At 43.3% G+C, this 26,855-nt stretch overlaps 1 protein-coding gene across 2 annotated transcripts in view; it reads right to left on the bottom strand.

Moving 5' to 3' along the window:
* Positions 1-17,909, bottom strand: part of NR4A3 (nuclear receptor subfamily 4 group A member 3) — a 53,297-nt gene extending 35,388 nt beyond the window's left edge. Inside the window, exons 1-2 of one of the 2 annotated variants that reach the window (XM_083188165.1) lie at positions 17,431-17,909; positions 15,070-15,207 (exon numbers count right to left, since the gene is read on the bottom strand). The gene's annotated coding sequence lies outside the window, so the exon portion shown is untranslated. Of the gene's footprint in view, positions 1-15,069; positions 15,208-16,964; positions 17,381-17,430 lie in introns of those variants that run through there. The other variant, XM_083188166.1, reaches the window with a different exon arrangement.
* Positions 17,910-26,855: the final 8,946 nt, after the last annotated feature.

Here is a 26,855-nt window from a genome sequence, read left to right as displayed (position 1 = left end):
GGGTTATCTGGGATTTTGTTTCACCTGCTTCTGGCAGGAGAAGCAAAATTTCTGAAAATCCCCGAAAGGATTCACTGAAACTGTGTATTTTCAGGTTACATTTTTTTTCTGGGAGCCCACATTGGATAGCCTGAAAAAAAAATTGAAACATCACGAAAAATTTATATTCTTCAGGTCAAATTTAATACCGGCCAAACACTTAAAAGAATCCTTTTCATGAGTCATCCTTTTTCATGTCGATCTTTTGCTTTTCTCGACATTTTCCCAGTGCTGTACATGTCAACCTTTGGTGTCAACCTATTGGCTGTTGACCTAGACACTGTCAATCATATGATCCATAACCTTTCAGAAAAGCTCATCTGATTCAACCAAAGTTGCAAACATTTTGTCCTCATAAGAACAGAAACCAACCTGAAGGAACCTAAAGGAATCTGGTAGTAAAACATTAAAATATATGACAAAGCAGGCAAGAACAATAATATCTAAAGAGGTAAAGGAAGTTAAATAAAAGCTACTTCTTGTCAGAGGGTCAGGATCTTTTAGACATTATTATTAAAAATGTAATGTAATTGTAACATAGTAGTTGAGGTTAAAAAAATATGTATGTCCATCAAGTTCAACCTTTAATGTTTTAATATTGACTAAATAGCGGTTATAGGTTGAACCCCAGAATATTTTTTTTCAATATTTTTGTTTCAATAAATAATTTTCCAATCTTATTTTGAATATGTTCAATGTGCCTGCCTTCACCACCTCTTCTGGAACAAAGTTCCATACCTTTACGGCCCTGACCATAACAAAAAAAAAACACCTTTCCTTTTAAGGGTACAAAATCTTCGCTCCACTAGACTGAACACATGCCCACATGTCCTAGTCTCCGATCTCAAATCAAAGAGGTTGTCTGATAGTTTAGTGTATTGTCCTTAACATGTACTTACTTCAGTGTATTGCCCTTAACATGTACAGTATTTATACATGTTAAGCATGTCCACTCTTAATCGTCTCTTTTCCAACGTAAACATTCCTAATTTGGCTAATCTATCCTCATAGGCAATGATTTATCCCTTTTATTAACTTGTTTGCCCATCTCTGACGTTTTTCAAGTTCTACCATGTTCTTTTGTAAAGTGGATCTCAGTCACACTTCAAATTCCAAATGCTGTCTAACCAGTGCCTTGTAGAGTGGCATGATTACATTTTCTTTCCAAGTTTCCATACCCCTTTTTATAAATGTTAGTATTCTATTGGCCTTCCTTGCTGCTCCATGATGATCTGTACTGTACTGCAGTTTGTTATCAATTAGGACTCCTAGCTCATTTTCCATTTCTGATTTTCCTAATTATACCCCATTATGGTTATAATTCCCCCCCCCCCCCCCCCCCCCCCCCAGGTTAAGCCTCCCGAAATGCATAATCTTACATTTATCTATATTGAACCTAAATTTCCATTTGTCTGCCTACTTATCTAATTTTATTGTTTTGGTTAATTTAATTTTAAGTACTATTTAGAATATCAGGCTTTTTACTTTGTCTGCCCTGGTAGTGCTGGGACTATGCAGATAACATGCCTTAGCTGGGCTGACACAGTATGAAATTATGGGTGTGGATTATTAGATAGACAGTGTCTAGAGAGACAGTCAATAGATTGACCCCAAAAGGTCACCAGGCAATAGGTCGATATGGTCAAAGGTACAGTAGACAGGTTTAAAATGTCAACATGGAAAATGTTGACATAGAAAAGGTCAACAGGGTCTAAAGGTTGTCTGTTGTACTTGATAGTAGAAGACACAGGAAAATGAAACATGAATTGTAGAATATTGTATTATAGAAATGTAGAAGTAGTGAAAGATTTACTATTTTAGCTATTATCATACCCGTACCATACCTCCCAACAGTCCCGTTTATCTTGGGAACGTCCTGGTTTTTTGGGTTTCCTCATCCTGCTCGGGGCCGGTAGTGTCCCGCGAGCGTCGAAGGTTGCTCTGAGCAACCTTACATATGCATGTACTCTTGGGGGGGAAAGTGGGAAGCTGCCCCCCCTCAAATGTCCGTCATGGCTCCTTTAGCATGAGAATGCCCTGGGCGTTCCCATATACTAATGGACTAGCTCGCTGCCCCCCCCTTCCTGTTTGCAAGCATGGGTGCATCATTTGGTCGCCGTGGACACTTGCACCAAGTGCATGGGCAATGCAAAATCCTTGTCCCCCTGCGAACGCATGTGGGCCTGCGAATGGACCAGAATAAGGTGAAAGTATTAGCACCCCTTACACTTATTACATTTCTTTATATAGTGCCAGAATATTCTGCAGCACTTTACAGCTTTGTCAAACAATGGAATACAGTAATACTGGAAATTAGCAGAAAGGGTGGCAATCAATAGGAATCAGTAATGATGAGTGCTACCTGATGCCTGGTAATTATATTGCAAGAACACGGTCTGCCACTGTTTTTCCCATGTCACAGCAGATATGCATCAGTCCTGATCAATATTTACGTCTTCTGCCACTTCAGAGTGGTACAAATATTTGATTAATTCCCTGTGTAGGCATCATAAATCTGGTCATCGTTGTGTTATGTTTAATTGTGCTGTTTCTTTACAAATTAGAATTTTTGTTTTAATATTATAGGGCAACATTACAATAGTTAAAATAAAATACAGTAAAATAGTTGCTCATGTTTTGATATATAGGGACAAATAAAGTCAGCAGTAGGATTCTGTAATTTCTTAGATTTCGCTGAGTTTGAAGTAAAACTTAAAGTGTTTCCATTTAGTAAGGCAGCCTATTACATTTAGCACCGGAAGGGTGTTATCCATAATTACATCCAATTTCTAGACAATCTGAAATGGTTTGCAATTGCCTATGTCTAAATGTATGTTGAATAAGCAATAAATAGCAAGTGGTTTCTTAAAAACGTGCACCTTTATTTCTATTGCTGCAAACTTGTTGAAACGTTCATATGAGATTGCCACCAAATGCTGGCACATAAAAAAAGGGTAATGCCAGTGTTTGATGCTACACCATGGGTGGCCAAACCAGTCCTCGAGATCTACCAACAGTCCATGTTTTACAGATCACCTGTGGATCTGTACAGAGGAGGATTTTCCACAAGGCAACATACAGTAGGTGCCTGCCTAGGGCAAAGCAGGTCCAGAGGGGCCCCATAAAGATATCCTGGCCATCCAAAATGTTCCCAAAGGAGCACCAAGCTACTACTGTGTGATGTTATCACATCACATGGACCTGCCCACACTACCAAAATCCCTTTGATCTTTGATAGTATAAAATAACAAATATTTGGACACACAAAGAAGTCTCATCCACTTTATGTGGGCACTCAGTTTCCTTTAAATGTGACAATTGTATTAAGTCTACTTCTGAAAGATGCCTGATTCAGTTTTGTATGCAATGTTGATGTTCACGAAGCTGGGCATTCATTGGTAGACTGTACATGCCAAGGTACTCTATCGATGCTGCCTGTTATTAGCAGCAAAAAATATAGTGCTATGGATTGTTTGAAGAGGGACCCAAACCTGTATCTTACCTAGGACCCCATGAGGAGCAAATCTTCCTCTGCATTTGTAGAATGTGTCGGTTAGTAATGATGCAGTTTAAAATGTGAGTTAGTAATGATTACACTTATCAGAGCTGGCCCTGGGCATAGGCAAACTAATCAAAAGCCTAGGGCATTTAGAATGCTTAGGGGCATGAAGCCTATACAATGGCCACCTTTACTGGAGGAGGGCTGCTGTGCATGAGCAGTCACAGTAGCTCCACCTTCCATGGTCCTTTGCGGATTCCAGCAGTATGAGCTTACACTGTCTAACTTCATGCAGTCAGCCCAGGCTTCAATATCTGCAAAGTCCAGTCTGGGTGGGTTCTCTGCAGGAGGAGGTGGTTTGGGTTGTAATAATGTGTTGCATATGTGTAAGTGGCATTACTGTGTTACCTTATGTGTAAAATTACATTACTAATGTGAGGAATATTGTGTAAGTGGAATTATTGTGTGGCATTATGTGTATAACAGCATTGCTAATATGTGGTATAATGTGTAAGGGGCATTACTGTGTTATCTATATAAGGGCCACTATTACTGTGTGTCATTATGTATATAAGCAACTCTATTGTGTGGCATAACATGTATAAAGGACTTTACTGGGTAGTGCAGTGTGAATAAGGAGCAATACAATGTGGTGTAATGTGAAGGAGGAGCAATACAGTGTAGTGTAATGCAAATAAGGAGAAATACATTGTGTTGTACTAGTAGCAGTACTAGGGGCACCAACCAAAATCTTGCCTAGGGCATCAAATTAGCTAGGACTGGCTCTGACACCTGTGCGCCCACTAGGTGGTCTAGAAAGAATGGACTGTTATAGATCTTGAGGACTGGTTTGGCCACCCTTGTCCTACACCAAGAACATGTTTAACAAAGTACTACTGTAAGAACCTGCAGGGACATCTTAACAACACTGAACATTCTGGGCAAAGCAATACACTGGGACCTCATTTCCTTCTGTGCTCCGGCAGTATCTCTCGAAAGCTTCCATACAGCAAATGCCTGTCAGCACTCTTATTGTAGTATAGTTCCAACTATCCATTAATCAGCAAGCTGACATACGCTCAAAGTCTGGCTACAGGCTGGAAGCAAGTAAAGAATGTTGCACTCTGATTAATATCTCCAGCCATCCACAAATCAACAAGTTGAGAGGCATTTGGTGTCTTGCTGCAGCCTGGGAAGTAGGTAGAGAATGCTGTGTGGCCACTCTGATTGAGTGTTATTAACAATCACAGAAGCCAGGCAGCATTATCTACCTGCCTCCCAAGAAGTTCAGGAGGCACCAGCCTAAGAGAGGCAGATGCCCCCTGGTTAGGGCCAGATCAAGGTTGGTGGGGGTTCAGGAGCAAGGATGTTGTGGGGCCACCATGGCAGTAGGGACAGCGCACCAGGGCAGCAGACATGTGGACAGCTTAGTGCCTGTGTTTTATCAAATCCTCACAATAGCACAATACTATTCACATTACACCGCATGTAGTGCCACTGGTTTACATTACACCACACACTAGTGTCCCTTATTCAAGTTATGACACCCAATATAGCACAATATTAATGTGACTTCAGACAGTAGGAACCCTTATACACATTATTCCACACAGCAGTGCCCCTTATACACATAATGGCCCTTATTCTGGTTCACTCAAAAAGGCAAATTCCTTCTCAAATGGACAAAACCATGTGTACCGCAGGTGAGGCAGATGTAAGTTGTGCAAAGAGAATTAGATTTGGGTGGGGTTTAACTTCAAAGTGAGATCTATTGCATTGTAAAAATAAAGCAGTCAGTATTTTCCCAGCACAGAAACAAAATAACTAATCTAAATCTCTCTGCACAGGTTACATCTGCCCCCCCCCCCCTTTGCAGTGCACATGGTTGTATCCATTTGAGAAGGAACTTGCATTTATGAGTGAACCAGAATAAGGGCCAATGTTCACAGTAGTTGTGCTTTTAAACACAATGCCAACAGTAGTGCCCACAATAATGCTGCTTACGTATAATTCCCAGATAATTAATGCCCACAGAAGTGCCTCTCAGAGTAGTACTGCTGACACATAATACCCAGAACCGTGCCCCTTACACATAATGCACACAGTACTGCCTTTCACATAATATCCACAGTAATGGCCATTACACATAATGCTTATAGCAGTGTCCCTTACACATAATGCCCATAGTTGTGTCCTTTACAAATAATGAGCCTCACCTACACTACCATCAACTGGTGAGTCAGTGGATGAGGGTTGGGATAATGAGGTAGCATGGTAGACAGAGCTGGCCCAGTGACTGGTATTAATGATGGGCAGGTGAAAGGCTGGATGGAGCATACAAGTTGGGAGAGGGGGGTACCATTTGGATATGGGAGAGGGAGATGCTTGCAATAATGTCACACAAACAACAGCTCTCGCAAGCCTTGTCACAGCTTCTGTCTTCCATGGTTCTGCCATGCTTAGTCTGTATGTGCTCCCTCCTATTAAACATATGTATTTGTTTTGCCCCCTCCTAGTCAGCATATGCATGATGCCAGGTCCACAAATAACGTTTTAGCGGGCTCTGCGCAGAGCTGCAACCGTTGAGTCCTACCGCAGCATGCTGCAGTTTTATAGGACGGCGGAAGGACCGGATTTCAAGGTGAACACATACATTTTAATGCTGCTGTTGCTTCCTGCTCCTGTCTCTGTATCAGGCACCATGCACCCTGTACTCATTATAGAAATCACTTTGAGTTTTTTACATTTGTAAAATCTGCTAGGGTCATAACTCCCAGAGCAACTGAGCTCAATGCAGTGTTGGACTGGGACATGAAGGGCCCACTAGTGTAATGCAGTGGTAGGGGCCCATTTGGGGTTTCCAGAGAGGTTTTCCCGGCCAGCACAGAAGCTTGGGTAACCATTAGGTAGGGCATGGTGTTGGCCATTTGATTTTACCTGTCATGCCCTTAACTGAAACCTATATAACGCTGAACTGGAGCTTCACAGGAAGGACAACGTGTAGGAGCCTGGGCAGGGAGAGTGTAGAGTCCCCAGCCCAGGCATACCAGTCAAGTGCTGAGCACATCACCATCATCAGCTCTCTCTCTGCTTACAGCAATCCGGCTCTTGCTGCTGCTGCCGGAGCTCAGTTCTGAGAGCTGACCCGGCACCTGACTGCTGTCGCTGATCTCTGGGGCTAGCTGGAATCCCCGGATCCTGCGGGGCCCACAGCAGTTGACATTATTAAGAATCCCAGGATGGGATTCCTAAGTAATGTCCAGGGGTGTGGGCCCTTTCACAGCACGGACCATAGCGCCGCTGGCAGGATTGATGCCGTTGCTGCTAAGGGGAAGGGCAGAAATGTATCTCTCTGCTGAAAGCTTATACTTTTAATGGGACTTGTTTGGTGGAGAATGCATTTACAGGTGCCAGTACCAGCCATAATAAAACAGTCTAAATTGCCGTGCCATGCATAATAATAATAATAATAATAATAATAATAAAAAAAAAAACAATACACACACAATTTTCAGATACATTTTAATTGATTAGACTTCCAAAATCTCAATCAGCCAAATCATTTCAGGGTTAATTTAATTAAATGCATTTTTTTTAATTGATAAATGAACCTGAATTGTGTACGGGGAATGGTCATGCATATAGAAGATCGCCCCTGAAATGCGCCATCTCCACTAATTTATTATTTTAATCTCACTCATTAAATCTTATTTATAGAATAGCATAGAATCAACTTTATTGGCCATGTATGCTTGCGCACACTAGGAATTTTCTGTGGATTACAGTGCGGCATCAAACAGGGGTAAAGGGGGGGGGGGGGGGGGTGGAGACATTACATGCATTCCATTTCTAGCTACGACTATGGTGGTCAGGTCGCCAAGTAGGGACACGTTGTTTGGCTGTTGATATTGGGATTGCATTCGCTTTGATTGGATTGTTCAGGTGATGCACGGCTAACGGAAAGAAGCTTCTTGCGGATCTGGACGTTTTGGCGGCGACAGACCTGAACCATCTTCCGGATGGTAGGATGTTGAACAGGTTGTGACCGGGATGCAGCTTGTCCTCCGCGATCTTCTCAGCGTGTTTCCTTACCCTGGATGAGAACAGATCCCTTATCGGGGGGAGGTTGGTCCCTATGATCCTTTCCGCAGTCTTCACTACCCTCTGCAGTTTTTGTTTGTCGTACTCGCTTGCGCCACCGTACCAGATTGTGATCGAGGAACATAAGACAGACTCCACAATGGCGGTGTAGAATACGCACAGCAGCTCCTGTGGGATGTTGAATTTCCTGAGTTGCCTCAGGAAGAACAGGTGCTGTTGGGCCTTTTTGATATTTGTGGTTATGTTTAATCCCCATCTTAGGTCGCTGGACATGGTTGTTCCTCGGAATTTGAAGGATTCAACCCGCGATACCACTGTGTTGGCTATTGTTAACGGGACCAGTGCATTTGTTTTTTTCCTGTAGTCGACCACCATCTTAACTGTTTTGGTGGGGTTTAGATCGAGGTTGTTGCTGCTGCACCACTGTGTCAGCTTCTCCACTACATGCCTGTACGCGGTCTCGTCACCATCCTTGATTAGGCCGATGATAGTGGTGTCGTCTGGGAATTTGATGAATTTCACTGACTGCTCAGCTGAGGTGCAGTCATTCGTGTAGAGAGAGAAGAGCAGAGGGGAGAGGACGCATCCTTGGGAGACTCCAGTACTGATTGCTCGTGTGCTGGACGAGAAGGCGCCGGCTTTGACCACCTGTTCCCTTGCCGTTAGAAAGTCTACTATCCATGAGCATGTTGATCCTGGGACTCCTAAGGAGAGGAGTTTTGGCTGCAGGATGCCGGGGACAATAGTGTTAAATGCTGAGCTGAAGTCCATGAATAGGACTCTCGTGGACTCTCCTGCTCTGCAAAATGGGGTGCATGCGAGTATTCACAACACAGCAATACTCTCCTCTGACACCGACAGTATGTATCCAGGGGGAAAAAGTAGCAATAATGAAATGTTTACATAAACCATAGATGTAAATATAATGTACATAAAGCTATACATTATATTAGGCTGTAGGAAATGTAAGTTATATGAAAGAATAAATTACTAGTATGAAATATAAATGTGAATAATGCTAAATAAAATACACTTCTTCATAAGAGATCTTCCCACTACACTGGCAGGAAGCTGATAACCCTATCTTCTCTAACCTCTAGGTATACGATCTTACTCATGGCACAAGAAAACAGTGGGTGAGTGAGTGCCCCAAATGTCATTGACCACCAAATGGTCACTTTTGTCAGTTATGTAGCTTGACCCTTTTCTATTTAATTTCTAACAGAGTGGTATTGTCAGTGGCGGTTTTCACCTATGGGCTGCAGGGCTGCAGGGCTGCAGCCCCTTCAGGTAAAATCTGCTACTGTTCTCTGCCTAGTAAAGCAAGATGCAGTCTTTGAGACTGCACTGGCTTCACTGTGACTGGCAGTGAATTCCCATTGGAAGTCTGACCTGACAGTCACCCAAGGCAGTCCCTTTGGGACAACTCTATATGGTCTGAGGACCGGCAGCCCATAAAGAATGGGTTCTGCGCATGCACAGCACGAGGACGATAATGCACATGCACTGGACCTGGGACCATGAATATGCCTCTGTGGGCTGTTGCAAAAGCAGCCCATAGAGGCTGGGGGCCAGCGCATGCACAGCACTGGAGAAGCTACTGCGCATGCACTGGGTCCACGGCTGGGACCAAGACCGGTGGTCCGGAGCAGCAGCGGTGGGGACTGTGACCAGAAGCATGGCGGCAGTGGAGGGTGGGGGCCCTAATTGCGGCAACCCCCGCCCTCCGCAGAGGTAGGGGCCGCCACTTGTTATTATTGTGCATGTGACCCCATGGCTGGGCCATCCTCCACCATTAGCCAATTTACATTCTACAGCGCAAGAAGCTATTCTTTCATACTCAAACCACCTGATACTAAGATGACACGACATTGGGTATTGTGCATTAATAGGGTTAACTTTTTTTTTTACATTTATTTAAAAAGATGATACTCCTGGCTTCAGGCTTTCAGTTCCCAAAACTATTACATTTAACTATTTTGAACTTTGTGTTTCTGGTCCTCATCTGAAACTGTAAAACTCAGCCCACATATGATTATACTGTACTGCTAATGCGCTGAGCTCCACAAATTTGTATCGGTTGGTCCAGTTGCAGCATTGTCTGCAATTTATTGGCATAGAACTGCCTACATAGATCACATTATTCTAGTGCATTGTATTACATTAATGGACTCGATTCAGACCCATTCTGACAGGCTGCAAATTTGTAGCCTGCATGATAATCAAACAACTGCACATGACGACGGTACACAGTGCGCATACGCGAGCCATTCATCCGAAGGCAGCCAGCAAAGGCTAGCCTTCGCTGGCTGCTCAGAGGCAGGGCAGCCGTGAGGAATGCCGGGCCCGGTAAAATTTTGGGGGGGTGGCCTAAGTGTGGAAGGTGTGGGCACCTCCCACACTTAGGCCATGCCCCCAAAATGTTTAGAGGAGGGTGAAAGAAAACTCTAAAAACTGTAACCTCAGCAGCAGCAGCAGCACACACCTACAGCATGTGCTGTGCTGACAGCAGGCTCAGTATGATCTCTCACGCTGTCAGTGAGACATGTCATGCTGAGCCTGCTATCAGCACAGCACATGCTGTAGAAGTGTGTGCTGCTGTTGCTACCCGGGAGGGACAGAGGGGGAAGGGAGGAGTCGGACCAGGGCCCCTCCAGCAAGCCTGGGCCCGGGTAATTAGTACCTGCCCCCCCCCCCCCCTCTTGGCTGCCCTGCTCACAGGGTAACGCAGAGCAGGCATTCCCCGGCCGCTGGGGCGATTGGGCAATTTCCAGATATGAAGATGCAATCTTTAGATGGAAAAATCTGCTGATCACTGAAATAAATCTGTAATGTGTGGGCAAGTCAAATAGATTGTAGAATCCATTTATCTGGCCAAAAAATCCCTGGATCTGGAAATCCATTATTGTGATTGCTGATGTATGGGGCCCATTACTCTGCACTGTGAGCAGGGGGAAAATAATTTGATGGTGAGTGATTTCCCCGTGTGCACGGCTGCAAACACGTTTACTGCCTTGCGCAGGGGCGGAGGTGGCAGGATGGCGTTTACCTGCTCGCTGGGCTCCGCACACTTGCAGCCCAGCGATTCAGCTCCTGTATTTCTTTAGTGCAGCATCACCAGGACCCACATGCTGCCCACAGTAGAGGAGAGTGAGGTTGGGCACCCCCAGAGGACATGCTCCGTATTGCTGACTTGCTTATGCTAAAATGTGAGTGAAAAAGGGGCCGCTGCCTGCTTAAACAAACTACATTCAGGTCCTGACTTCAGCTCCTGCCAATGACAATCAGTATCTGTAGGGATATACAGCACTTTCTTCACATGTATCATCCTCCAAGATAGATCTTAAGCAGCTCATACACGCTGCTTTATGGGCGTGCTTTCCGTGCTGTACTAGCACGGATCAAATCGCATTGCATTGCATGTGCACACGTTGTGCATGCAATGCGATGCGATTTGATGAGAACTAGGTACAAAACGTATGTGCAAGCACATACTTTTTGTACTGTGCGATGAGGTGCGCGGGAGCGCGCACCTCAAAGCACACATCGGGTCAGCTCTCATAGCAGGGGCTGCTTAAGGGGTATTTTTACTAAAGGTTCATTTTACTTTATTTTGGATTGCACTGAATCAATAAAAATGTATGTTATACTGTATTTCAGTAGCTAAAAGTAAAAGTACATTTACTTACATTTAAAAATTCATATAAAAAAATTGTCATTAAATGAGTATTTTTGCCACCAAAACACATACTTTTAGAGTGTTTTAACATCAATTAATATTGATTACTACAGATTAAAATGTAACTTTAGTAAATATACCCATAATATACTGTAGTTACAAGACCAGATTTCAACACTGGAGTCTGTAGGCAAAGTGCATTTTGACGCTAATTCCCACACCGAAAGACATCTTCACAAAAGGCTGTCTTAGCATATAGGTATACTGGGCAACTGCCTAGTGCCCCACAATTCTATATATCTTCAAGCAGGGTTGGATGCTGTTCACACAATCAGAGAAGCTTTCTCTACCTGCCTCCAGCCTGTAGCCAGACAGGAAATGGTTGTCAGCATGCTGAATGGTGGTTTGTTGGAGGTATCCACCAATCAGAGTTCTGACATTCACTGTATGGAAGCTTTTGGAGAGATGACATGGGAGCACAGGAGGGACTAACATATTAACATAGTAATTAATGCTGAAAAAAGACTTTAGTCCATCGAGTTCAACCTATCTGACTTGTAACTACTGACTTGAGTAAGTCATACCTATAGGATTCCCTCATACCCCTTTTCCACTTGCAGTCCCGGGTCATACCCGGGAATGTGTTCCAGGATGCTTCCCGGGACACTACCTGGGAATGTACCATTTCACATTGCATTCAGACCCGGGATCGACCCGGGACAGCCCCATTCACACATTCCCGGGTATGACCCGGGACTGCAAGTGGATCCATACATGTCATTAAAAATAGACGCCAGCACATACGTGGGGGGGTCTGTCCGTCTGCGGCTGCACTCTGCCTGTGCCCTGGACGCGCTTCCCCTAGGGGTGGCTTCCTCTGGGTCTGAGGACGCGCTGGTCTCCTCCACCACTGTGAAGTGGCTGCTGCCGGAGGTGGCTGGGTCGGAGGGGACCTGCTGCTCGCTCTTTCCCCCGTGGCTCTGGGACTTTGTGGAGGAGAGGGGACAGCTGGAGGCGGCTCTGAACCTGCTCTCCTGGACTGGGAAGCCTCCCATGCTCTCCCTATAGTGGCTGCTGGAAGCTGCTTCCCGGCTAGCAGTAGCGTAAACCATTCACACTGACGGCATCCCATGTCGATTCCGGGTCCTACCCAGGTCAGGACCTGGGTAGAGATCCCAAAATGCTGAACACAGGATATTCCTCAAATACCCTTTCACACTGCACTAAATCCCAGGTTCATGCGCGTTTATGTGCAAAAACCCGGGATATTTTTGCAAGTGGAAAAGGGGTATTAGTGGCCAAAAATGTATCCAGTTTTGCTGTAACGGTCTAATGGTTAAGAATCCTCTTCTTAATTCAGTACAGAATTTATTTTCCTCGAGCCTCAGTACATGCTGAAGCTCGAGGAAAAGAAATATATTTTATATTTATGGAGTCAAGATTCTGAAGATTCTGACATGCCCAGGTTTCAAACCCATCTCCTCTGGCATTGCAGTCAGACAATCTATTTTAATTGATTTGGGAGAAAGTAATAATATATATGCGACCCTTGAATGGGAACTAATATGTCAGCTAGAGCAAAAAGGTCTGAGAAAAATAAAAAAAAAGTTATTTCCCAAAAGGTCTATTTTTAACTATTACAGCATACACTAATAAACATAATATAGTAACACAGAAACAAAAACTTTAAAGTGGACCTACTGTATGCTAGATAATTAAAATCCATTTTGGATTAAATAACAAACAAACTTACATTTTGCCTGGTGTATCAATATAGTAACAGCAACCACAACTGACATCTTACAAACATAATAAGATAGAATGCATATATTAGAAGCAACAAACAGAGCATAGTAATGTTTCTCTGCTAATCATTTTCTACATCGTTTTTGTTCATTGACAGCTAAAATGATGTCACTATTTTATAAGTTTCCATCACACTTGGATAGCTGCTGAGCACAGAGAAGCTTCTTTGTAACAACATATTCATTGGGGAATGATTAGATGTTTGGTTGATATTCCTGTACATGCTTGTGACAAATGACTAAGCTTCTCTGTTACTGTAGATTTCCATAGATATAGTTCTGACTTGTAATAGCTGTTATGTGTGGGCATGCTTTTACTCCGCCGCAATCCGTGATTCATCCTAATACGAAAGCAGAAAAAACAGGGGCCCACTAAAATCTAGCTGATTACCGAGGGCATTTACCATAAAGTTAACGTGGGACATTAATTAGCTTGCATACTTCATGCCAGTTGCTATATGTTTTATATATGGAGAAAGAGGGCAAGAAGAGAGAAAAGAACGCAGACTATAATGAAAGGTGATCAGTGAACCCTTTAGCCAAATTTATGCAACTGTCAAATTGAGTGGCCTAAATCAGTAGGGTAACAAACATTGTTCTTCCTTAACCCTTTGAGTGCCAGGTGAATTTGTCAAAACAGGTGAGAAAATTGCCAAGAAAACATTTTTATTCATCATAATGACCTGCAATGTTTACTTTATATAGGACATAAAATCTTTTTTACACAACATTTTTCATTTGAATTTATATAACAAATGTGAGAGGCACTGGCATGTTTAGCAGATATTTTGAATATATCTCATAGAGATGTTGGTACTCAAAGGGTTCATGTAAAATGAATGCCCAATGATAGGTTAAAACAAGATGGAACAGACATTAAATAGTAAGATGGCATACCAACATGACCCTCTCCAGGAGGGACACAATGCTCTGCTCCTGGACTTCCCTCTTCATTTCTTGATTGCCATCAACTGTGCTGAACAGGTTAATTTATAAGAAAGATATTATAACACAGGTGATTGGAATCAGAAATTAAGAGGGAAGTCCAGAAACAGAGCATTGTGTCCCTCCTGGAGAGGGGCATGTTGGGAGGTATGCCATGGATCCTTCCATATGATAAAGGTCTGGATTAATGTCTGGTTAATCTGTGTATGCAGACAGATATCAGTAATTCCAGGAAGACAGAATAGAGGACCACAATAAAACAGTAAGCAATCACAGCAGGAATAGAAAAGGAGGCACTAAAGTCTCTCTGCCAGATGGACAACTTAGTTAATATGTGCCCTGGCTGTCACTAGTCACTTTAGTCGGGCACAGCTATAACAGATAACAGATTGCATTGCACTGGTCAGGAAACATAGTAATCATTTTATAATCTGTACTATTATGCGGCCATTGTTTAATTTTAACTGTAAAAACAATCTAGTATTAATGTATTACTTTACAGTATACGCTTGCCTTAAATATTAATGTTTTGGATGTATCCCAAAGCAATATGGACTTCTGCTTGCCAAGGGGGATAAATAATAAACACAAATAAACATTATAAATAATGCTTAAAACTTTTAGGCAACAAAATATACATATTTCATAAAAGAGTAAAAACATCAGAGGTTTCCACCAGTTATTTAAAAGCTTTGTGTGCAGTCATGCCTACTTAACATAAGAAACCTGATTATACAACATGCATGTGATTGTTTAAGACTCCAGCTACTGTGGAACTACACATACCAACATAACTGGTACAGTTTTGGCATGATAAAAACTGAGGCAGAGCATGCTGGGATGTGTAGTTCTTTAGCAGCTGGAGTGTCACAGATTGCTTACACCTGTGTTATGACATTTTTTTTTATAAATATATAAGATGCAATAGTTTTATACATCTTGTATGAATATGAAACCCAGAATCGGCATAGTATGGGAACCTACATAATAATGATTATTACCTGTAGGATATCGTTCTTGCTGAATGGTGGAAGTGTTTGGCTGGCTGCTTAGAAAAGGAACTTGAGTAGAAAGTAAATTTGGAACTGGGTCAGTGGCTATGTCAGGGCTTTGTGATGGCCGTTCCTTCGACCTGCAATCTGAAGAGGCGGAGGAGAAAACAATTAAGTCAAAAACAATATTTTTGCAATGAAATAGCTACATTTTAAATAAAGTTTGCATATAATTACTTTTCAGGAATTTGTATCTATATAGCATCAACTTTGTCTTCTATTTTACATACATTCAGATTATGACATACTGTACATTTTGCATCCCTAGAATACTATTGCATAAGATTATTATTACAATAAGTGGTAAAAAGAATAAGCATGAATAAACAAATAAAAACAATTGACAGAATTTGTAAAAATGATGAATTGTAAAAATAAATGCCAAATAGTACAGTATAAAAAAATCAAAAGATAACTTAATAAATTGCATTTAAACTGTACTGAGTGTGGAGCCATACACTATTAAATCACATTCTATGCTACAAATAACCCACATACTCTTACTTGTCCCTTTATAGGCTGATTCTTACACACTGAACCAATACTGCTTTTCTCTCCTCCAGAGAGGCAGCAAATCCTTTGGTTACCAAAGGAACAATCATTGGGACTTTAAACATGCACCTAATTACTGCAGCAACAACCCCATTCTACCCCCACCACGCTAAACCCATGTCTGCCAGGCTGTACATTCTTCAGATGGCTGAATAGATCGTTAAGTGCAGTAAATTGGCAAAGGGTAACTATCTCAGACATGACTTTCACGTGTAAAGAACTTTTTAAATACAGATAGTTAACGTATGGTAATAATAATAATAATAATGATATTTATATAGCACTTTTCTCCCAATAGGACTCAAAGTGCTTCACACATTGTCTTTACAGCTCGAAATACAAAACAAGCTTAACCGTAGATGTCAGTGAAATGCTTGAGTAAATAAGTATGTCTTTAGTCTATTTTTAAAGGATTCTATAGTGGGCGCTTCTCGCACTGTGCGAGGAAGAGAGTTCCACAGAGTTGGAGCAGCAAAGTTGAAAGCTCGACCCCCAGATGAATTCAGGGAGATTCTGGGTACTGTTAGTAGTCCTTCTTCAGTGGATCGTAGTAATCGAGTAGGACAGTAAGGGATCAGCAGCTGTTGCAGGTACCTTGGGCCCTGGTCATGTAGGGCCTTGAAAGTGAGTAAGCCAATTTTGAAAACGATTCGCCATTTTACAGGCAGCCAGTGAAGGGAGTAGAGAATGGGAGTTATGTGGCAGGAGCGGGGCTGGTTAGTTAATAGTCTGGCGGCTGCATTTTGTACCAGCTGCAAGCGGTGCAATTCTTTTGCTGGAAGTCCCAGGTAGAGAGCATTGCAGTAGTCTAGTCGTGATGATATAAATGCATGTATGACTTTAGGAAGGTCTTCTGAGGGAATTAAATGCTTGATTCTGGCTATGTTTCTCAGATGAAAGAATGAGGATTTGATTGTGGCTGACACCTGATGTTTAAGTGTCAGGCCATTATCCAGGACAACACCAAGATTCCGCACATGATCAGAGTTTTTTAGTGCTGTGCCCCCCAGCTTAAGACCTGTCAGTTGGCTATGCTGGTAACAAAGGGAGAGAGATAGAAGATGTTCTGGAATGATAAAAAAAAATCTACAATGCTACAAATACATTTTAATTATTTGTCATCAGACAGAAAATGTCCAATAAAAGGAGACATGCATTATTTTATATTATCTCTGCAAAAATAATGATCATGCTTCCAAGTATCAATTCTGAAAAGAATCTCCAAATACACCATTCTCTCTCTCATAATGATGATGCACATAAAAATAATCACAGTTCATTAAAACCCATACCTATAGCCTAAGCAATTAGGATCATTCGATAAATGAAAAGCGAACATTGCTGCGGGTTATACTCGCAAGCCGCATCCTGCCCGGCAGGTCTCCCCTACAGGTATCAGCGCGGCGATGTAACCAGCACAAGGCACGCTGTCAGCTCACAAACAAGATCACTTTACTTTGGACTGTTTTCTTAAAGACCACAATAGCTCCTAGTTCTCAAGTATACTTCAGCGCGGAGACAAATTGCTGCCGTTGATCAGCAGAGCCCTGGCTGGCAGCATCATCGCCATGGCAACCGCAGCCAGGAACTCGCCGCATCGTCTCCACGCTCATCTCCAGCTGCATTAAAAGTCTCGCTTGAAAGTGGAACAGATACAAATGTCAAGTTCATCCTACACATGCTCCTATCTATCGCTCCCAGGAACCCCAGCGCTAGCGCCGGACAGCTCTGGCTAATAAGGGATTCCACAATACCTACTTGGTTGCTGTGATGATTCCGTCTTTACAACACTATAGGAAAAGTCTTCTAAAAAAAAATAAAAAAATAGTAATAACAAAAATAGCGGTGCGATGTGTCCTGTTGTCTAGTACCAGTCCTGCTTCTTTCTGAACAGCAAGTGCTAATTAGTACAGTACATCAGTGATTTCCACATTGAAGATGTTCAAGCGAGCGTCTGCTGTAGTCAGGGAGCCGCAGGTGGGACTTGCTGAGCCGGGCATTTGTGTACAAATAATAAATGTTCTGCTAATTCTGCGCTGGATCTTGCTAAGGACAGTTCCCTAGTAGTGTCCCCTCACTCTGTGTGTGTGTGACCATCATTTATGAGAGAGGAACCCTAGAAGTCTCCCCGTGGAGTGGCTGGAATGCGAGACGTCAATAGTGACAGCATGGGAGGCTGACGTCACCGGCTCCCCTCCCACCTCCGTCCTTCCCCGCGTGTGTAGCTGTGTGTACAGTCTGTCTCCCAGCTGAGGAACTCATACGCTGTACAGTAGCGCTGCAGCTCCACACTGCCACCGCCTGCCAGCACGCTTCATTTCTCAGATTGTTGGAATGAAATGGATGCAAATCAAGGGAGGGAGGATGTTTTATTTGAAATTATGTAAGCCGGTGGTTCCCAAACTACAATGGCACCCTAGAATATCAGCATTTTTTTCACGACACCTGTGGCCAAAAGTTTATTAAGAATTATTAAAGTATCTCATAGTTGCCTACCCCTCCTGCATTCTGCAGGAGACTCCCTGAAATAGCAGCAATCTCCCTCATTAGTCTAGCAATCTCCCTCATTTCACCTAGCCCACATTATGTAGATGTTACATTTTTGGTGAAAAAAGGAATGAGAGACAGTTACAGTTACACTGAATCATCAACGACATTTCTCAGCACGGCCCCCTTTGCACGTGTTTAGGCACAGCACTGGTGGTAGGGAGCACACCTCGGGCTCCTGAGTTTTTTCAAACTCATTTCTCAGCACTTTACCAAGTATAGTATCTATTACTTACTGCTTTGGGGCTCATCTACATTTGGATAGAAGTCATAGGCCCCCAATTCTGCGGGTGCTCAAGGGCTTGAGCACCCACAGAAATTCATGAGCTCCCACGGGCCACCCAAGTCCCGCTGGCCCGCCGTATTGCTGCTGCTCAATCTCATCATACCTGCCTCTATACCAGGCATGTCCAACGTTGGCCCTCCAGATGTTTTGAAACTACACATCCCAGCATGCTTTGCAATAGTTTTAGCATTTTCTAATAGCAAAACTGTGGCAAAGCATGCTGGGATGTGTAGTTTCACAACATCTGGAGGGCCAACGTTGGACATGCCTGCTCTATACAGTAAGCACACTTCCGCCCAGCACAGCGCGCACTCTTACTTGTTCTCATAGAGTCACGCACACCTGCCGGGCGCCGGCACCAACCTCCCTCTCTCTCCACCACGCGCCATCACACAGCGCATCCGTCACAGTGCGAGGAGGCAGCTTTCCCCAAAAAGCAGAGTAGGCTGGCGGGAGCAGGACCGCCCGGTGAGTCCTGTCAGGCTGCCGCTTGTCACCTTTTAATATCTGCTCAGGATGAGAAATGATGCACAGATAACTGTCGCTAAAGATATGTTTGTTCTACAGAATCTGGCTTTATTTGTCCTGTCCATGCAGAAATGCACTTATTAACAATGCTATACTATTAATTAATTAAATAAATAAGACACAACATTGATTTATTACATAAACCTGGGGTGAAATGTAATAGGATGAGATATTCAGAAAGTGAGAGATTTGGTAAGAAATCTCCAGGTGTTTTTTAAAGCGGCAATCATTTACTCTACACAGCCAGTTTGATTTTGAAGTGTAAATAATTACACTTCAAAATCAAACTGGCTGTACAGAGTAAATGATTGCCGCTTTAAAAAACCCTGGAGAATTCTTACCAAATCTCTCACTTTCTGAATCTCTCATCCTATTACATTTCACCCCTGATGTTTATTCAATGGCTGATTCACCCCTCTCCTCATCTGGTTAATACAACATTAATTCACAGTTGATGCATCCACATACATATATCCTCCTGGTATTAATTTGTGGCCACGCCACTTCCCCATGAAGCCACTCCCCTATATTTTTGGCTTCAGCACCCACCAGCAAAAACATAAATCGGCACCTATGATAGAAGTCATTTTAAAAGATTCCTCTGAAATGTAGCAGTACACACCAAAGCTTCTAGATGCCTCTTTGGCAATCTCTTTTCGCAGTTTTTCCATATATGGGCACAGTGCAGGGCCAGGCTGGCCATCTGGCACTTCTGACAAATGCCAGAAGGGCCGATGGCTGCATGGGCTGCGGGGCTGGATTGTCCACTCATTTAACAAAGCAAAGCCTCCGGGCAGCACTGTGCATAGCGGGTGGTGATGTACGTTTGATGTGATCACGTAATGACATCACGTCGAGGCCATGCAACTCGGCCCACTATGCACAGTGCTGCACAGGATGACGGACGGACATATCAACGCAAGCATCTAACCATATCAGAGATGGGCCCATGACACTCCTGTCCCCGGCAACTTATTACAGCTGCAGTGCAAAGGAAGCAGAGTCTAAGCAGTGGGGGCGGAGCAACATGGCACTCAGTCAGTCAGTTCCAGCCCAGAGTCATGGGGCAAGATGTATTAATCCTTGAAAAGTGATCAAATGGAGAGCGATAAACAACCAATCAATCAACCAACTCCTGCCTGACATTTGTCAAACCCAGCCTGTGGCATGGCAGGTAGGAGCTGATTGGCTGCCTGTTTATCACTCTCCATTTTATCACTTTTTAAGCTTAGTACATCTTTAACATGGAGAGACAGGAGGAGAGGACTCAGGACAGAGGAGCTGTCACATGCAGTAAGTGTCCCTCACACACATCCTGTGTCTCCCCCCCCCCCTTTTCATCCCTGCTTGATGCTGCACTGCAATACACAAAAAATGACTAGTGTGTGCAAGCATACATGGCCAATAAAGTTGATTCTATTCTATTCTATTCTATCTGTAGTATTCTAATAAATAAATAATGTGAGAAACTGTAACCAAAAATTTCAATCACATTTGCATTTTGCAATTGGTGTAACGATGGCTAAAACTGTACTTTAAAATTCTATCTGGACTTATACTGTGTGTACACACGGTACTTTTTGCCTTCCGATGTCGACGATATAGTCAACATTGGATCGGAATCGGATGCAGATCGCAAGGGTTTTAACCCTTCAGATCCCGATCTGATTCCGATGCGCATTCACGTATCGCAAGGCAGAAAGTCTTGTCTGCCTTGACTATATAGTGCAGATCTGCACTATATAGTCAGACTTGTATGCAAATCGGATGTGCCTTCAGATACTATCCACGATCCGATCTGATCGAATCGTGGATCGGATCGTGGATAGTATCTGAAGGCACATCTGACCGTGTGTACACACCATTACTGTATATAGTATATTGATACAAATTTTTAAAAAAAACACACTAGAGATATCTATCAGGGAAACATGAGAATGAGGCAAAATGTTAATATGATTGTTTATTTATTTATTAACAGTTTCTTATATGGCGCACACATATTCCGCAGTGCTTTACAGAGAATATTTGAACATTCCCATCAGTCATCAGGGCAGTACGGATGGTGTAATGGTTAGCATTACTGCCTCACAGTGCTGCGGTCATGGGTTCGATTCCCACCTTGGCCCTGATTGTGTGGAGTTTGTATATTCTCCCCATACTTGTGTGGGTTTCCTCCCACAATCCAATCTAGGCTGAACATAGATTGTAAACTCCACTGGGGCAAGGACTAATGTGAATGTTCAAATATTCTCTGTAATGCGCTGCAGAATATTTATGCGCTATATAGGAAACTTTTAATAAATAATATAAACCAGTCCCTGCCCCAGTGGAGCTTACAATCTATATTCCCTACCACATGTACATGTACACACAGACATTTTAGGGTTCATTTATTTTTGGATTGTGGCAGTAAACCAAAGTACCTGGAGTAAACCCACGCAAGTATGGAGAGAATACATTTAGTGCCATGGTGGGAATGGAACCCATGACCTCAGTGCTGTGAGGCAGTAATGCTAACCATTACACCACCCATACTGCCCTAGTGACATACTGTTGTGGAATGGACTTTGACAAAAGATGATATGTAACTAGTGCAAATATTGAGCATCACCTAATTATTACGTCACAAGAATAGGCAACCTTCCCTTAAGCTTATTCCCAAACGTCAGCACTTGTAAATGGCTTTCAATGCTCACAAAACCTTATCTGTGCTTCACCTTTTTTTCAGTCCTCCTTCTTCTGACAAATGATGCAACCCTTTGTACTTGTAACTATTCACTTTCTCCAACCTCTCCCTTCCGAACAAACCTTGAACTAGTGCTGTTCATCTCTGCAGCGCACCATCCCTACTCTATCTTACCATCAATACACATTCCTTCACATAAATGAGAAGTAGAATAAATGTGATTCTCAAAAATTAGAAGTGTATTTTGTAAATTTTGGTAAACATAAAAATGACCCCCACCTGCAAAACCCAGTGGTGCCATAGTAAATTTGGAATGCTTGCAATGCTTTCAAGACAGCCCTGCCCATTACATAGATGATGAGGTTATATCATTAGAGTTTTTAGACTTTTTATTTAATATCATTTAAAGCAGTTTAGTGTAAACTATTGAAAACAAATTTTATGTTGTTTTTTCATTTATATAAAAAGGGCGGTACTTGTTTCCTAGCACGGCGCCCATCGTATGCCATCGCATACCACAAATTAAGGTATGCAATGGGATGCGATGGGGCCCAATTTTCGTATCCTAAGAGTCGCACTGTACAATTTTAATGTCGCATCGCATGCCATTACAATGGCATGCAATGTGATTTTTAATTGTACAGGCACCCTGATGGGTGATTACTATGTTTAATGCACCCCCATTGTTAACGCCACCCCCACTATCAATGCCAACCCGAAGCGTGGCGAGCGCAGCGAGAACACGAGGGGCGGCGGTACGCGTCCTCCGACCTTTTCATACCCCCACTATCCACGTCGGCTTGGAGTTGATTCTATATAGTGTGGCGAGCACAGCGAGCCACCAAGCCCGAAGCATGGCGAGCGGACGCGGAATACATGTGAAGTAATCCGCGGCCCCTCGCGGGGCTCACTGCGCTCGCCATGCTTCCGGCTCAGTGAGTCGCTGCGCTCGCCACACTATATAGAGTCAACTCCACGCGGCCGTGGATAGTGGGGGTATGAAAAGGTCGGAGGACACGTACCGCCGCCCCTCGCGGGCTCGCGGCGCTCGCCACGGTTCGGGTTGGCCTTCATAGTGGGGGTGGCATTAACAATGGGGGTGCATTTCACATAGTAATTACCCATCAGGGTGGTTGTACAATTAAAAAATCGGGTCTGATCGCATCGCATGCGATCGGGTCGCATGCGATGCGATCGGGTCGCATGCGATGCGATCGGGTCGCATGCGATGCGATGCGATCGAAACGATGGCATAAGATGAAAATCGTGGGCGCCGTGCTAGGAAACAAGTACTGAAAGGGCTACTGTTCAATTACTGGCTGAATTATAATTGGTTGGTTTCCTATAATATGTTGACCTGAGATGTCAGAGTTCCAGTATAATGGATAAGATGGAGCACAATAAATACCAAAGAGATCGAACAGAACAGGTATAAAAATGTCATGAATAAAAACAAGAACACATAACTGTATCATGCTTACTTTAAGTGACAAAGTTTGGATATTTGTACATCGGTTTCACCATTAACCCTTTAAATACCATCATTGCTGTGAGAGCTCTTCAAAATATCCGCTAAAAATGCCAGCCTCGCTCACAGCGACTGTTCTTTTAGTATAAATACAAATACAGCCAAGACAATTCATTCAAGTTTAGTTAAATATTGCAACCAAAAAAGAACAGTCGCTGTGAGCGGCGCTGGCATTTTTAGTGGATATTTTGAGGATCTGTCATAGCAACGCTGGTACTCAAAGGGTTAAACAAGTGGAATACCATCCTGATGGTCCATTACAATGCATTTAGGAAAACTCCTTACATTGGGTATGGGCCACAGGGTTGACAGTATAAAGGTCGACATACATTAGGTCGACCACTAAAGGTCAACAAGGCTTAGGTTGACACATGAAATAGGTTGACAGTCTTAAGGTCGACAGGGTCAGAAGGTTGACACAAGCATTAGGTTGACAATGGGAAGATCGACAGTCAGACGGTCAACATGATTTTTTCCCTTTTTTCATGTCTCTGTCGACGTATCAGTGTACGGCTCTCTGCGCTCGCCATGCTTCGAGCACGGTGCCTTGCTGCTCTTGATGCACTATTCTATTCTCCCCCCACACCCTAGTGGATGGTGCAGAATGATATTGGAAAAAATTATGAAAAACTCATGTCGACATTTTGACTGTTGACTTTCCCATTATCGACCTAATGCTTGTGTTGACATTACAGCCCTGTCGACCTATTTCATGTGTCGACCTAAGCCCTGTCAACCTTTAGCTGTTGACCTAGTGACTGTATCCCCTTAAATTACCCGCAGCTGTAAAACCTTGTTATGAACCAAACTCCCTTTCTGTGTTGTAATAACGTCACACAGCTGTGACCAAGTCAGTTATGGCAAACAAGAATGTAAAACCAATGTGGTCATTTATAATACTAAAATACAGTAGATCAGGCAGTCTGCCTGTGTCCTACTAATTAGAAACATAGAATTTGACGGCAGATAAGAACCATTTGGCCCATCTAGTCTGCGCCTTTTTTATCCTTCAGGTAATCTCAACCCTTTTTGATCCTTATTTCTTTGTAAGGATATTCATATGCCTATCCCAAGCATGTTTAAATTGTTCTACTGTCTGATGGGAGGCTATTCCACTTATCCGCTACTCTTTCTGTGAAGTAATTCTTTCTAACATTTCCCCTGAACCTACCTCCCTCCAGTTTCAGTGCATGTCCTCGTGTTCTTTTACTTATTTTCCTTTGAAGAAAATTTCCCTCCTGCACTATGTTAAAACCCTTGATATATTTGAAGATTTCTATCATGTCCCCCTTTCCCTTCTCTGCTCCAAACTATACATGATATGATATTTTAGTCTTTCCAAGTAAGTTTTGTGATGTAGGCCATGCACCATTTTAGTTGCCCTTCTTTGTACACTCACTTATGTATTTATATCCTTCTGAAGATTTGGTCTCCAGAACTAGACACAGTATTCCAGGTGAGGTCGTACCAATGACCTATAAAGTGGCATTATTACTTCAATTTTTTCTGCTACTGATTCCTCTTCCTATGCAACCAAGCCTTTGACTAGCCTTCCTCATTGCTTTGCTACATTGCTTTCCTGCCTTTAAGTCACTTGAAATAGTGACTCCTAGATCTCTTTCCTCCTCAGTAGTTTCAATTATAGTATCCTTGATACTATATTGAGCCTTTGGGTTTTTTAGTCCCAAATGCATAATTTTGCATTTTTTAGCATTAAACTGTAGTTGCCATGCTCTTGACCAATTCTCAAGTTTACCAGATCATCAGTCATTTGATTTACCCCACCTGGTGTGTCTACTCTGTTACATATATTTGTGTCATCTGCAAAAAGGCATACTTTCCCTTCAATACCATGTGCAATGTCACTAACTAAGATATTAAAGAGCACTGGTCCAAGTACATGTCCCTCCATAGAATGCACTCCATTCAGTGGCGTAGCTACGTTTTGGGTGCCCCCCCGCCGTTAGGGGGGGGCGCCCATACCCACCCCCCGCCGCAGCCCCGTCGAGCACCCCCCCCCGTCGCCCCGCCACCTATGCTAACCCCCTCCCCCGCTATAGTTACCCCCCCCCCCCCAATCCCCCGCAGACTTACGTATCTTGCTGGTCCCGGCGGCTCCGTTCTTCTGATGAGGACCACAACAAAATGGCCGCCCCCATATAGCAAACAGTTCTCTGAAAAAAATGCGTGCTGTTCCATGCAAATGCACAGTCATTCGATAATCACTCAATCTGGTAACTCACACAACAGCTATCAACTCTGAATAAGCACATATGCCCAGTTTAGGAACAACAATGTGATTAGAACAGGGTTGCCGACTTTCTTATTCTCCTCTCCGGGCTTCTCCTGGAGGAGAGATTCAGTAGCCGCTCAGGGGGCGGGGCTTAAATGTGACATCACTAAGCCCCGCCCCCATGCTGGTAAACCAGCGAATTCAGTGATCTCCGTGGAGGGGGTGGGGCTAAAATGACGCGATTGTGTCATTTTAGCTCCGCCCCCTCATCTGAGACCCGAGGATTGCGGCATTTTAATGCCGCGATCCGGGGGACAGTGGGGGTCCCCCCTGAATCCGGGAGCATTTCCCACCCTTCCGGGGGGCCGGGAGGGAGCCCCGATTTTCAGGAGACTCCCGGAAATTTCGGGAGGGTCGGCAACCCTGGATTAGATGTAAAGGTAGTATCATTATTGACTTTTGAGAAGCATTGCACGTTTCTTCTCTGCTCACGCTGTAGTATACACGCACACCACTCCAGGTGATGCAGAGTTGGATACACACACACACAATGACAACATGTTTACTGTCCATCTTGGAAATAGATACCGCGCATTTGCCAGATGTCACTAATTTACAGGCAATTCCTAGTTTTTGGCCTAGGGGTGGCCATCGACCATCATTGATTTGATATAATCAATGGTTTGTAGCCGATGTCGGATACTTTTGCCATTGATGGGAGAGAACCAGATGGTTTCGCTCCATCGAGGGCACAGCAAAACCGATGTTTTGTATTTTGTCTTTTTTTTTAAGTGCCCGGACACAGAGACACCAATGAAGCCACGGCCCATATTCTGGTTGGCCCACGGGTCATTCAGTCAAGGAAAATTGATGACCATTGATAGGTAAAATTAGTGGCAACTATCGATGCACCGAGGGTCATCCCTATTTCACCCAGGAAATGTAACTATGCTGCCAAACCACAAGCTTCAAACTCTTCTTATTCTGTATAGTGAATGCATTCTTATTCTTTAAGCGGCCCATAGACGGTCCGTTCCCGGACCGTCCGTTCTGTACTATGAGATGCGCGCTCCCGCGCATCTCATCGTACGGTACAAAAAGTATGTGCTGCACATACTTCTTGTACTAGCTGTTCATCACATTGCATCGCATGCACATTGCATGCACAAGGCATGCGATGCGATGTGTACTATTTAAGTCCCGAACGGATCCGTTAAACCGTGTATGGGCACCTTTAGACTTTGTAACAACATATTTTGTAAATAATTTACATGTAAACAAATAATCAATTCAATTACAGTTACATTTAGTAGACATGTCACTATACATGTCCAAGACAAGCTGCACTTGGCTAATAGCAAAGTTATTATTA

Source organism: Crinia signifera, chromosome 5 (assembly GCF_055691185.1).
Source record: "Crinia signifera chromosome 5, ASM5569118v1, whole genome shotgun sequence".
NCBI classification, from domain to species: domain Eukaryota; kingdom Metazoa; phylum Chordata; class Amphibia; order Anura; family Myobatrachidae; genus Crinia; species Crinia signifera.
This window is presented reverse-complemented; position numbering and strand designations above follow the sequence as displayed.